The sequence below is a fragment of the Puma concolor genome, chromosome E1 (assembly GCF_028749965.1).
Source record: "Puma concolor isolate L17-30 chromosome E1, mPumCon1.1.hap2, whole genome shotgun sequence".
In the NCBI taxonomy this organism is placed as follows: Eukaryota; Metazoa; Chordata; class Mammalia; order Carnivora; family Felidae; genus Puma; species Puma concolor.
In genome coordinates, this window is record NC_141680.1 from 19,534,633 (window position 1) to 19,548,292 (window position 13,660).

The window sequence follows — 13,660 nt, forward strand, 5'->3', positions numbered from 1 at the left end:
CTCAAGCAGATAGATGCTTGCCCTTCCCAGTATCCCGGGTCTTCATGTCTCAAGCAGGGCAGGCTGTTTGGTCTATGGGAGAGATATGACAGATGCTGAAATATAAACGGACAAATGAACCCCACGCAAAGACAGAGATGGACACCAGATTCCTGAGAACAACAACACGCTCTCTCGATTATGCATATCATGTCAGTATTCAATTATCAGACCTAGTAGTTATAACGTCGCTTCTACTTATGTAGCGACTTATCACTTTCTCTCCCTTTTCACGGATTCTCAATGAAAATTTCAGGAGGAAGGAACTGCAGTAGACCCCTGGAGTGCACAGGAGTGATGTCCCAACCTTCACATAACCCCAAAGCTGGCAGGGTCCCCATGCATATCATTCTCCCCACAAAACACAGTCGAGCCTAAATGAAAACACCACGGATCTTTCTGGACTCTTGGTGGGGGGTACTATGCGTGCAACATCAAGTCAAGAGAGAGAGCGTGTTGAGATGCGGACTCTGTTCGGCCTGCTGGGATCGCTCGCTAGCTAAAGGATGTCCGCTCACCCTGCAGACAGCATCGTGCAATTCTAAGCCCAGCCTCGGCACGATGGTAAGGATGGCTCCTCACTGAGGGTCACTCACAAAGAGTCAAACCACATATGCCAAACCCATGCGACTTAAAGATGTGTTTTATGATTCGTCTTACAAATGAGGAAGCAGGGGCACTGAGAGCTTTCTAACTTTCCCGAATCACGTAATTAAGGAAGGTATTCAGACCTTGACCCAATGCTCTGTTTCTTACCATATCCTCTCCCAAAATAATGGGTCCTGCTACCCACCCACTTAGCTCACCAAGCGGTCCTAACCAGCACAAGGAAGATGCCAGTGGGTAGGTAACTCTCTCGTGGTCAGAAGCCCCAAATCCGGCAATGTCCAGATTGTCGCAGACGGTGAATCCTCTGAATAAAAGCCATAGACTTTCCCACTCTCCAAATGTGTCCAGTCACCCAAGTGGGCCACCGCTTCTGATCCAGATTTGCAAAACCTATCATCTGGGCTACACCCGATCCCTGGCTCCAAACCAGCTCTGAATTCATTACAACTAGCCACCACCCGCCTACTACCTGGAGCCACCCCTGTCAAGGAAGTCCTAGCATGCTTTGCAGAGTGAAGTGAGGCACTTGGATGGCCACTCCCTCCCACCTCCACCCCCTTCCCTGGGCTCACTCAGTCCTCCAGCCAGCAGACTCCCTCCTCCGAGGTGGGCAACACTGTACTTTAAGACGACACGAACAGCAGTCTTTGCTAATGCCAAGCCCCTGCCTATCCCATCCCAAACTTCAGGGAGTTATGAAAGCTCTTGAGACTTACTCTGGCCTTCCCTAGATGGTTCCTGACACTGTGGCTCCTTCCCAGGTACCTCCAGCCCTGCCCAGGCCTTAATGCTGTTCTTCTTACTTTTCCTACCCCTTCCCCACAGCTAGAGAACACTTCTGGGGACTTCCTGCCAGCCCAAGCCAGCTAAGCTGTCTGCTCTGGCTGCCATGGCCAACGTATTGCAAAATGATTTCTGAGAACATAAGAAGGCCTCTGAAGGTCGTGACGCAGCTGACGGCTCTTCACAGAGTCACGGGCCGACCACAGCACTCTGCTCCAAGAATACCAGAGGCAGCAGCCCTTGGCCCCCAGCACTGCTGAGCCTCCCAGAGCCCTCAAGGGGACCCAGAGGCTCCAGGGGACCAGGTCGGGGCTGTTCTTGGCGAGCAAGGGGCAGAGAAAGCAAGAGTGCCAAGCAAGTGGGGCAAGGAGAAGAGAAAGTGACCTCAATCCCCAAGCCGGTCATTTTGCAATCAGTCATCCTTCGCCCAGCTCTGTCCCGCGACGGTGCTCTCCTGGGGAAGCTGCCAGCCGTGTGCATTTGTGCAGAGACAATCTCCCCGCCAAGCCTCCCACTAGCAACCCCGTCCTGACGTCAAACTCAGAGTCGGGGAACTTCAAATACAAACAAACAAGTCTGCCCCAGACCACAAGTGGAGCCGTTCCCAAGGAGGCCAGGGGTGACAGGGCCACAGCTGGGAACTCAGGGCTTTCTGCCCTTCCTGGACTCCCCTGGAGATATGGACTCCGAGGTCTCACAACAGGCTGCAGATGTGAGTCTCAAGGCCAGGCTGAGACAAACTGGGATCCATCTTTGGCCTCCATGATGGGTGTGAATGCCCACCTGGGGCCCAGCACAGCAGTGGTGACCCCGTCCAGAAGCACAGGTCCCCATTAGATAACATCACCTGTTGTAACTGCTCCGGAGCTAAGTATGAGCAGGCAGGGTAAGGAGAGACTGAGGTGATTTAGAAACACTTACAAAGCTTCCTGGGAAAGACGGAGCCGGAGCCGGGGCCAGGATGGATGGCCACGGGCTGGAGTTTTCTCGCCAACCCCCGCTCTCCCATCTCAGGCTCCACTGTGGTCATGAGACTTGAAAGATTTTCAAGAGTAAGGCTTTTATTTCCCTGACCTAAATATCCTAAGATAGCTTCCACCTGAGAAGCCACGGGTGAGTCAAAGAAATGTGCTCTTCAGAAAGCAATCTTTAGCTTGAAAAGCTGGTGAATAAATGATCCCGGGGCCACGTTTCCAGTTTCACTTTGTGCCTCAATTCAAAACTATAAACCGGCCCCACCCCACCCCCATCCCAGTACTCTGTGTGTTTTTTAGAACCAGAAGTCCCGGGGGGAGTGGGATGGCAGCGGGACGAACCGGACTAAAGCATGAGAAATCAAGATACCTGCTTCACCTCCTAACTGCCCTGGACCTCAGGTGATTGCCAGATTCCTAACTGACACAGCCTTGGTCTCAGTTCTAACACACCCCATAGGCCTGTCTGAAGTTCACCAGGCCCACAGAGGCTGGCTTAGCCCGTAACCCCTCAAGTACAAGAGGTAATCCCAGAGAAGTCCGGATACTGCAGGCTGCAGCAGACCTGGGTGCGAATTACTAAGCTGGGGGGGGGGGGGGCGGGGGGCGGGGCTAGAAAGAAAGGCAGAGGGCATATCTAATGCAAAGGTAGAGTCCTGCCAATGGGACCACGCCCTTAACTATCCCTGAAGACCTGGTCCCCTGGAAGCTTCTAGAAGGGATGGGGGTAGGGGAGGCACTTCAAATTCTGATCTGAAAGCACCTGCCATGTGTAGATTGTGCCGGATGCTGGGGATATACTGTTTGCCTAGCAACTCGGGTCACCACAGAAAAGGATAAAGCGTTATGCAGGGGGCAAGGGTCAAGAGCAGGTGAGTGGCTCAGGTACCAGAGATGACCTAACGTGATGGCAAACTCCCCCAAAGTGATAAGAGCCATCGCATCAGGTGTTGCTCCTTACTTACCCAATGTCCATTCCTGATTTGCTCCTCACTCACAGACCGATTTTGTCTTGTCACAGTGCCCAGTGATGAACCGGTCAGAGTCAGCGGTGCTCTACCCTGACTTCATTATCACAGGAACATGAGCCCCAGCCTAGATTCCCATGGGATGGGGTCCCAGCATGGCTGTCGTGATGAGCCCGTCCCCACTTCTGGCCTCCGTTGTAGCTGTGTGTGACATGTGGCACTTCTGGCCCATGAGACAGGAAGACCCGTCTGCCGAACCTGCTGGGAAGTGTTTTCTTTCCTTACAGGTCGGGCGGGCTCTGGGGCTGTCCCCCGCCTCCTTCCTGCTTTCAAGACCTCAAGTGCCAAGAGTTGTCCGGAGAATCAGACACACCGGCACTGTTGAGCTGCAGCAACACGTAAGCCAGCTGACTGCAAACTTCTCACTGTAGGAGGAGCCCAACAGCCTATTTGTTGAAGTCACATTCTCTGTCACTTGCAAAGGAAAGTTGTCCTTTTGGCTGACACTTTTTTTTAAGTTTTATTTATTTTTGAGAGAGAGAGTGTGTGTGTGTGTGTGTGTGTGTGTGCGCACACACAAGTGGGGGGGGGGGCAGAGGATCCCAGGTGAGCTCTGCCCTGACAGCAGTGAGCCCAATGTGGGACTCAAACTCACGAACCACGAGATCCTGACCTGAGCTGAAAGTCAGATGCTCAACGGACTGAGCCCCCAGGTGCCCCTCTGCTAACACTTTTTAAGCCCATACTATTTCAAACCTCCTTCTAAACCTTCTAAGGCTAATGTTTCTAAGCCTAAGGCTTCCTGTTGGCTTCCAGAAAACCTACAAAAGGGAAAAGTATCCCTTCATCCTTCTTGGGACCACGTGGTGTCCAAAAACATTCCTTCAAAAGTCCTTTCAAATTTCAAAGGGCAGCTATGTTTTCATGAAGACCAATTTGTCAATGTTTTTCTTTTTTGGTTTGTGCTTTTCATTTCCTAAAAAATTTTTGCCAAACCCACATTCACAAAGATGTACTCGTGTGCTCTATAAGTTTTGCAGTTTAATCTTTTTTGTTTAGGTGAGTCTATGATCTACAGAATTTGAAGTAATTTTTGTATTCCAAGACTGTTTTTAAGTTGGATATTTTAAAACTGGATCTTCCTTTGTGCCCGGCACTGTGCTATGCACATTTTGTGTACTATCCCGTCCAACAGCCACAAGAAACCTCTGATTGGTGCTATAATAGGGCCTTCTTGGATCCTCCAACCAGGACCGCTGATGCCACATGAAGCATGTCAGCTCTGCCACAACATAGGTTTATGTACTTGCTGTGGGATCCCAAGGGGACTGGGTCTAACTATAGGGTGAGGTGCTAAGATCCTTGGGAAGGCATCAGCAAGCTGGGGTGGGCCATGCGGTATGGCACACAGACACAGGGTAAGGGGCTGAACCTGCACTTCAGGTGGGGGGCACAGCATGAGCAAAAGACCAGAGTAATGACAGAGCCTTAAAAAAAAAAAAAAAAAGACACAGCAAATAGCCAAAGAGTACAGAGGAGGGGGAAAAACAGGAGACCAAAGTCAGCCCCACTCATGCAGGTCCAGGAAGGTTCTGGAAGGTTCCAGAAGGCCACACTAAAACATCTGCATGCAATCTCACAGGCATGGAGAGGGAAGCAAAGGAAAAAAACGTGATCAGATTTGCATTTTTGAACGATCATCATTCTGGAAACCATGTGGAGGACAGATTGAAGTGGGTGTGGAGAAACCAGAGAGACAGGAGAATCAATTAAAAAGCCACCGCAATTCAGCAAATGACGAGAACAAAAGGTAATTTAGTTAGTGGCAATGTGGGTGTAAGGGAAGGAGCAGATTCTAGAGAGGTTTTATTAGCATTTTTACTATAAAGAGAAGACTTCCCTGTTTGTCCAGGGAATTTCTGGCACGCCAACACCCTGGAATGCAGGAAGCTGAAGGGCTGAGTTTCTCCAGCAAAAAAGCTAACAGAGCAGAGAGCCCATGTGTCTGATTTACTGGGACTTGGCGCTTCACATGGGGGAGGGGGCCTGCTACCTGTTGGCAAAGCCACCTGTTCACGGGCAGCTCCCAGCCCAGGTATCTCCCCACCCCTGAGCGTTACCCCTTCCCCTCGTCCTGGGCAGAGGAGAACCCTGTACCTGCCGAGAGCAAAAGCCACTCCTCCACCAGTTCCATCTCCAACGTCCCTGCGGCCGGAGAGGTGGGTCAGACAGACAGAGGCTACACAGGGGCAGCATTTGCCCGGGGCGGGGGGGGGGGGGGGGGGGCAGACCTAAGAGAAGCTTTCTCCAGCCAGCCTAGGGCTACTGGTTCTGTCTGGCACTCCCCAACCCATACATGCAGGAAACATGATACCCTATTAAGGGCAGTGGGTCCAGCTGGTCATGGGGATTAGCACCAGATAGATCCAAGTTCAAATCTCACCCCCACCCCCTGGGTGGCTCAGTTGGTTGAGCCTCCGATTTCGGCTCAGGTCATGATCTCACGGTTCGTGGGTTCAAGTCCCACATCAGGCTCTGTGCTGACAGCTCAGAGCCTGGGGCCACTTCAGATTCTGTGTCTCCCTTGCTCTCTCCCTCTCTCCCTCTCTCTCTGAAAAGTGAATACACATTAAAAACTAATAATAAAAAAAATCTCACCCCCATGCTAAGCTAAGGGACCATGGGCAATTGACAGAATGTCTCTCAGCCTTTATTTCCTCTTTTGTAAAGGATGTGGGGAGGGGGGGCTCAAAAGGTGGCTGTGAGGACAAAAATGATATAATACATGCCCAGCAGCTGGACTGCTATAAGTGCCCAGCACATATCTGTCCCCATCTACCTTCTCTGCGGCCTCATTCGTGGGAAAGCCTGGGATCTGACAGCTGACGGGCAGACTGGGATCGGAGGTTGGGGGGAAGCCTCAAAAGGCAAGTGTCCCAATGCAGGTGTCGATGATTGATCTGTTGACACACGTGCAGTCTCCCCGCGGGAAAAGGGAGCACCGAGCGACAGAAACAAACAGCCCAGAGCGCGAGGTATTCTCCTCCAACCACAACCCGGGAGGGGACAGCATGATTTTCAGTCAGTAGATTAAAACCAAGCACTCCTAAACCACGGAATCTCACTAGGGCCACTGCAGAGGAAGGTGTAAAATATATGTATATATATATGGGGTTTGAGATGGAAATGCAGTGGGGCTGATGTGATGTCAGCTCTGGGAGACAAGGAGCAGTGGAAGACCACCCTCTCTAACGACTGGCCAAAGACCACCGGATTTCTCCGCCGAGCCCTGTGTGCCACAGCTGACAGGGCGCGAAGTGGGCTCACATCCTCCACAAGACCACTAGTGGAGGGCGAGAACGGGCTCAGATAACAGAAAGCCACTGACGAACCAGCCCAGGAATGCCAGCCAGCGGCAGTATGGTGAGGGATGGCCGGGCGCTCGGGCTTAAAGCCTAACAGACCCGAGTTCCAATCCCAGCCCTACCCGCTGTCCAGTTGCCTTAACATGAGCAGCTGAAGTGAACCTTTGTACGCCTCCATTTTCTTTTCTTTTTTTTTTAATTCTTTTTAATGTTTATTTATTTTTGAGACAGAGAGAGACAGAGCATGAATGGGGGAGGGTCAGAGAGAGGGAGACACAGAATCTAAGCAGACTCCAGGCTCTGAGCTGTCAGCACAGAGCCCAACGCGGGGCTCGAACTCACGGACTGGGAGATCATGACCTGAGCCGAAGTCAGATGCTTAATCAACTGAGCCACCCAGGTGCCCCTGTACGCCTCCATTTTCTTGTCTCTAACATGGGGTAATAACAGTACTGCCTTCACAGGAGGGAAATATAAAGTGCTTGGCTCTAGGCCTGGAAGACTGTTAACACTCATCACCAGCCACCTTTATAATAAAAATTCGAGTTCCGTGTTATCGTTGAAAGCAGCTAAACTGACATGTTTATTGCTTTAAGATTCTTAGACATGTTCCTGGGGCGCCTGGGGTGGCTCGGCGTCTGGCTCTTGACTTTGGCTCAGGTCATGATCTCACGGTTTGCTTGGGATCCTGTCTCTCCCTCTCTCTCTGCCCCTCCTCCGTCTGCTCTCTCTTGTCTCTGTCTCAAAACAAATTAAAATAAACTTTAAAAAAAAGAGTCCTGGGGCGCCTGGGTGGCGCAGTCGGTTAAGCGTCCGACTTCAGCCAGGTCACGATCTCGCGGTCCGTGAGTTCGAGCCCCGCGTCAGGCTCTGGGCTGATGGCTCGGAGCCTGGAGCCTGTTTCCGATTCTGTGTCTCCCTCTCTCTCTGCCCCTCCCCTGTTCATGCTCTGTCTCTCTCTGTCCCAAAAATAAAAATAAAAACGTTGAAAAAAAAATTAAAAAAAAAAAAAAAAAAAGATTCCTTAAACATGTTCCTGAATGACTCCATTTACATGGCAAATCCCAAGCCACTCCCATGTGTTCCTTGAAAGGGGGTAAATGAAGACAAGGCCAGGTAAGACAAGAGCACGCCAAAGGGCAGGGCCTTCCTGACCCTCTCTTTATTTCCAGGAAGTCAAGAGCAGGTCAACAACCATACTACGTGAGCCCCTGCGAGGGGCTGGAGCAGAAGAGCGAGCCAACCAGGACCACTATTAAGATGCACACAACTGGGGGCACCCGGCTGGCTCAGTCGGTAGAGCAGGAGGCTCTTGATCTCGGGGTCGTGAGTTTGAGCCCCTCACTGCAGGTAGAGATTACTTAAAAAAATTAAAAAATAAACTTTTTTTTTTTTTTTTTTAAAGACGCACACAACTTGAGGAAGCAAGGCAAGGAGAGCAGGGGAGGGGCGGGCAGAGCAACCACTGGGGCCTGGCACACAGGCTGTTAACGGGCGCTATTCTTTGACACAGCTTAAAGACACATGCTCGAGCACACCTGCCACCCTGGACGAGCTCCAGCTGGGCAGAGAGGACCCATTTCCAAACAAACAGAGCAGGTGGCCTGCCAACCTCCCAGGAAATCAACTGACCGCAACTTATTGCAGAAATTAGGTAAATCACACCAACAAGACGTTTAACACGCGCCAGACACCCTTTAAGTGCTTCGTATATATTGTCACTTATTCCTCAGAACAAACCTGTGAGGCAGGCCCTAACACCAACCCCATGTCACAGAGGGGTAAACTGAGGCCAAGGAGCAGTCCCAAGTCACATAGCTAGTAAATGGCAGAGTGAAAATCTGAACCCAGGCAGTTTACCTGCTGAGTCCATGCTCTAAGCACAGGCTCTGTGACATCCTTGATTGACTGACGTGTTTGGGGCACCTACTGGGAGCCAGGCCAGCGCGGAACATCTTTGTATGAGGATCCTCATTTATAAACAAGGACTCAGAGAACCCAGAGTCTTGGGTTGAGAGCCAACTTAAACCCAGGAGGACCTAATGCCCCTCCTGACTCAACGCACTGGGTTTCATCTTATCCTAGGCCGCCCTACACCAAGCTCTACCGGCATTGGCATAGGTAGGCACATCACTTGTGCTGCGCCCAGACCCAGGTGAGACTCTGCCACCTTGCCAGTAGGAGGCCAGAACCTTCTAGAAGGCCTAGAAGACCAGCGGAACCTGGAAGAAAATCTCCCAGCCTTAACCCCCTTCCTCCACACACAGTCCTTCCCTCCTCAGCGGCCTACTTCTTCCTACCTGTCCACAGAGAGACACAGAGCAAGACCCTACGGCTGGGTCTCCGACTGCAAGAGCTGTGCACATTTAGCCGTCTGACGTAATAGCTCGAGGTAGAGAGATGCACCCAGGCTCTTGCATCAGACCCGATTTCACTCACACACAGACCTCAGGGCAAGCAGTGAGCCCTGTGGGCAGAGCTGGCCACACCTCAGCCCCACTCTGCCGTGCGAGACGGCACCTGCCTCACATCCCCAAGGAGGCCGGTTCTCTGAAAGTCCCTTTCCCGGTGACCCAAATACTTGAATTCACCCTCCAGATGCAGAGAAAACTCCAAACAAACCCTGAAGGGCTCCGGATCTCCTGTCTGCCAGTCTTTGCAGTCACCCCTGGCCGAGGACCGTGCCAACCAGGAGGAGCTGTTGGCAGGATTCGACCCTTCTTGAGATCTCTGAAATATCTTTAAACCACAAAATCCTACAGTGTTCTAAAATTAGAAGAGCCTTTAAGGTCACTTCACATATGTAATGAACGAGGAAACTAAGGCCCAGGGCAGGACAGAGACCTAGTCATACAGAAAGTCAAAAGGCAGTGCCAGGACAGACTTCCCGGTCTCCTGGGTCCTGTCCAGCACTCTTCCCTCATTGCTGGATGGCCGAAGGCCTGGATTCAACCTGCTGCGTGAACAAGCTTAGCTGGGCCTCTGGTTCCCTATTCTTACTTAGCAAATTCGGGACTATTTACAGAAGTGTATAAATGCTAACTCATGTCATTGGAGGAGGTGTTATTATACCCACATGGGGACGAAAGTATGACACTGAAACAAACAACTGTCCAGGGCAGGGTGTGAGCCCAGGCAGTGTGCCTCCATAGCCGAAGCCCTGGACTTTCGGGGCCTTTGAAACTGCAGCCCCTCAAGCGGGATCTTGGTGTCAGGACCTCAATGGCATGCCCCGAGCAGCTCTTCAGAGCAGTGGGGCTGAAGACAATTCGAGAACTGCTCCCATCCTGGAAGCTCTATAGGACTAATCCAGGACTGATGTGCCACACAGGACCCAAGTCTGGGACCAGCCAGGAAACGGACCCGGGTGTTCACGACAAACTCCTACGGGGACTTAGGAGAGAGACCTGAGCTTACTACCGGGGAGAGCAGCTTTGCCGGGTCTGAGGCATGTGGCCCCTGCAAAGGCTAAGCCTTTCCTCCCCTGCGTCCTCTGCACCCCGGTGCCTAGGAGGGCAGGAGGGGCTTGCCAGGCGACACTGAGGTCCCAACGCCCACAGGCCATGATTCTGCACTCCTGTGCGGCCTCCTCAAGGTGAGCATTTGAGTTTTCCTCCTACGAAGGAAGCCATTTCTCAACACGTTGCTACACACGGATACTAAGAAACATGAACCAAGAGGCAAATGGGGCACCAGCCACAAAGGGAACAGAACGGAACAGAACGAGGGGAAGGGCTGGTACAGCTCTCTTACCCTGGGAGCGCAGCTTAGAGAAGCTAGAGAAACACTGTGCACAACCTGTACATCCCCGTTCACAAGAGTGACACAGTGGGAACAACCCACAGACCCACCTGGGAAAGCAGCGCCGAGTGGGTTGCGGCAAAACCACTTACGATACCATTAAACCGTTGAACAAGTTTACAAAAACACAGGGAGCTTTTCTGTGTTATTCTACTGAGTGACGAAGGCGGGCCCAAAGAATCGCAGGAGAGATGCTTACAACACGTTGGCCTCGAAACTGCAGCTAAAAGAAAACATGGCAGAATGTCAGCCACGAGCAAGACGCGTCTCAGTGGGAGGGCTACAGGTAATCATTTTCTTCCTTCTACTTCTCTGTTTTCCAAATGTTCTAGAATGACCGCATACTGATTTTTGTAAGGTGATTAGCGGTAATTCTACAGTTTAAATTGTCAAACGAGGAAAACGGAGGGTGATGGTGATTCTGTTCCAGGAAGGGGACAAAAGTCTGGGCAGGCAGCCAGCCTACCTGATGCAGAGCTGTGCTGGGGCCACCACGGCCAGCCTTCCCACGAAAGCCCTGAAAGGATCAGATGGAGCAAAACCTCACTGATTCAGAAGGGAAAGAGGAAGAAAGGAAGAAAACGATGTGACAAGATGACATTAGATTCATTTTGCTGATTTTTTTTTTTTTAAGAACCATGTGTATCCATCCATCCATATCGAGCACCTGCTAGTTACCTAGCACTGTGCCAGGCCCTCCAGGTAATACAGAAACGCGTAAGACCCAGGGCGCCTGGGTGGCTCAGCTGGTTAAGCGTCCGACTTCAGCTCAGGTCATGATTTCAGGGTTCATGAGTTCGAGCCCCACATCGGGCTCTGCGCTGACAGCTCAGAGCCTGGAGCCTGCTTCGGATTTTATGTCTCCTTCCCTCTCTGTCCCTCCCCTGCTCACACTCTGTATCTCTCTCTCAAAAACAAACTAAATTAAAACAAACTTCCAGCTTCAGAGAAATGGCAGGTATCAGGAGAGGGGTCATGAAAAAGGCGGGCTCTGGAATGGGTCTTGAAGAACAAGGCAGAGCCCACAACAGGGTCTGTAAAATAGCCAAGGAAACATACTCACTCCTCTCAAAGGAAAGTTCTAGACCTGGGCGATCCTAACAAACCCTTCCACCATAATCACAAGCAAGGAAACATGACATGAAAACAAATGGGAGTTGTGGCAATGCCGTAGAGCCACTCCAAATGGTCCCCGGCAGGCGCAGTGGCAGGAGCGCAGAGCTGGACAGCCAGCCTTCCGGGAAGAGAGCGGAGAAGCAGGCGGTGGCCTTACAAAGTGGCGCTGATTCCGCTTCTAGGAATATGTCCTAAAGAAACAAATTAAGCATGCGCGCAGGGCTATTCACAGAAGTGGATCTTAAAATAGCCACCCATGGGGAAGTGGGGAACTACATTTTGGTGTGTTTCTATAGCAGAAAACTGCAGCAACTTAAAATTCCCATTTTTTAAAGAACATTTGGGGCTCCTGGGTGGCTCAGTCAGTTAAGCGTCCGACTTCAGCTCAGGTCACGATCTCACAGCTCGTGAGTTCGAGCCCCACGTCGGGCTCTGTGCTGACAGCTCAGAGCCTGGAGCCTGCTTTGGATTCTGTGACTTCTTCTCTCTCTCTCTCTCTCTCTCTCTCTCTCTCCCTCCCTCCCTCCCCTGCTCATGCTCTGTCTCTCTCAGTCTCTCCAAAAATAAATGAACGTTAAAAAAAAAAAAGAATATTTAATGACATGGGCAATGCCTGTGATATTACAGCCAGGTAACAACTCAAGGGAAGAAAACCACATTTACGCTACAATCCCAATCTATCCTTAAGCCATTTTAAAAGCATTCATTTTTCTTTTTTCAGCTTTGCTGAGGTCAATTTAGTTTCTAGCAAAATAAATGTATCAAAATTTAAACACTGGAAATACAGAATCTTACTTTGAGATTTTTTTTTTTTTGCATTTTCTCTAAGAACATGTGTTCTTTTCATAAACACGTAACGTTATTCAAAAATGAAAGAATGATGGAAGGGATTTTAGTGGGAGGAGAAGGGGGCATCGTAGACAGAAAACAGCAGAAGTCAGAAGTAAAGACCAGGCCTATCTGTGGAGAAAGGACCAAACTTTGGGGTCAGACAGAGCTGGGCTCAAATTCTGGATCCATTATTTTCTGGCCATGTGACCCATGTGAGGGGGGTGAGGGGGGTGAGGGGGGTGAGGGGGGTGAGGGGGGGTGAGGGGGGGTGAGGGGGGGTGAGGGGGGGTGAGGGGGGGTGAGGGGGGGTATCAACTCTCTCTCAGAAGTCAACAAAGTCAGATCCCTTTCTACTGACCAAACAAAATTCACTCTGGATGCACACAGGTGAGGGAGGAATACTCATTTATGAAACACACCATGGATATTAAGAAGGGAATTTGGGGAAAACAAAAAGTGTCCCATTAAGCCAGCGTACAATGCACCCCCGTTTCAGAAACATCACACTCTGAAAAGGTATCTGTCCTAAAATCTAGAAAACATGAACGTTTCTTCTAAGGATGGTGACAACCAGGATTAGACCTGGTCTAATGTTGTTCTTATGTTTCTTGGGTGGTCTGACTTGTGTCCAAAATGAGGAAATGGGCAAGAAGTCCGTTTCTAGTTCCTAAGCAGACCTGTTATGCTATAGGGGTGAGGCCCCACCTTCCACAGTTCTGGATTAGAGAGTACGGCTCTCATTCTCCCTGGAACCCATCTTTCTTTCTCTCTCTCTCTCCTCTTCTCTCTCTCTCTCTCTCTAGTCTTACATTTAGGAAGAGAATTTAGGCAAAATTCTCAACAGCAAGTTTTGCCAGCGTACCTGGGGTGTGTCCTTGGCCCCGACCACTCCATCATCTTTTCAGATGAAGAAAGCACCAGAAATGCCAAGGTCAGCTGCCTTAAGAGCAAGCAGACACGCTCCAGGAAAGCTTAAGATTTGGAAGGGATCCTCAGAAAGAAATGGCAAAATATAAGCCATCAAGAGCCCCATCCCCCCCCAAATGCCATGCTTTGGCAAACCCAACAAGATAAATCTTCAGAAGAGGAGACGGAAGCTCAGATCAGTCCCCAATTAAATTCAATCACAGCGGCTAATCCTTCTACGGTGCCTACCATGTGCCAAGCACAGGTC

General features: G+C 50.7%; 1 protein-coding gene and 1 long non-coding RNA gene across 3 annotated transcripts in view; both read right to left on the reverse strand.

The window, feature by feature from the left end:
- Positions 1-13,660, reverse strand: part of KSR1 (kinase suppressor of ras 1) — a 163,911-nt gene that overhangs the window by 82,843 nt on the left and 67,408 nt on the right. The window lies entirely within an intron of this gene.
- On the reverse strand, positions 7,996-12,233 carry LOC147574181 (uncharacterized). The gene is made up of 2 exons (XR_015243976.1): positions 8,100-12,233; positions 7,996-8,055 (listed from the first exon to the last, which is right to left on the reverse strand). It is a non-coding gene; the product is annotated as an uncharacterized LOC147574181 (long non-coding RNA).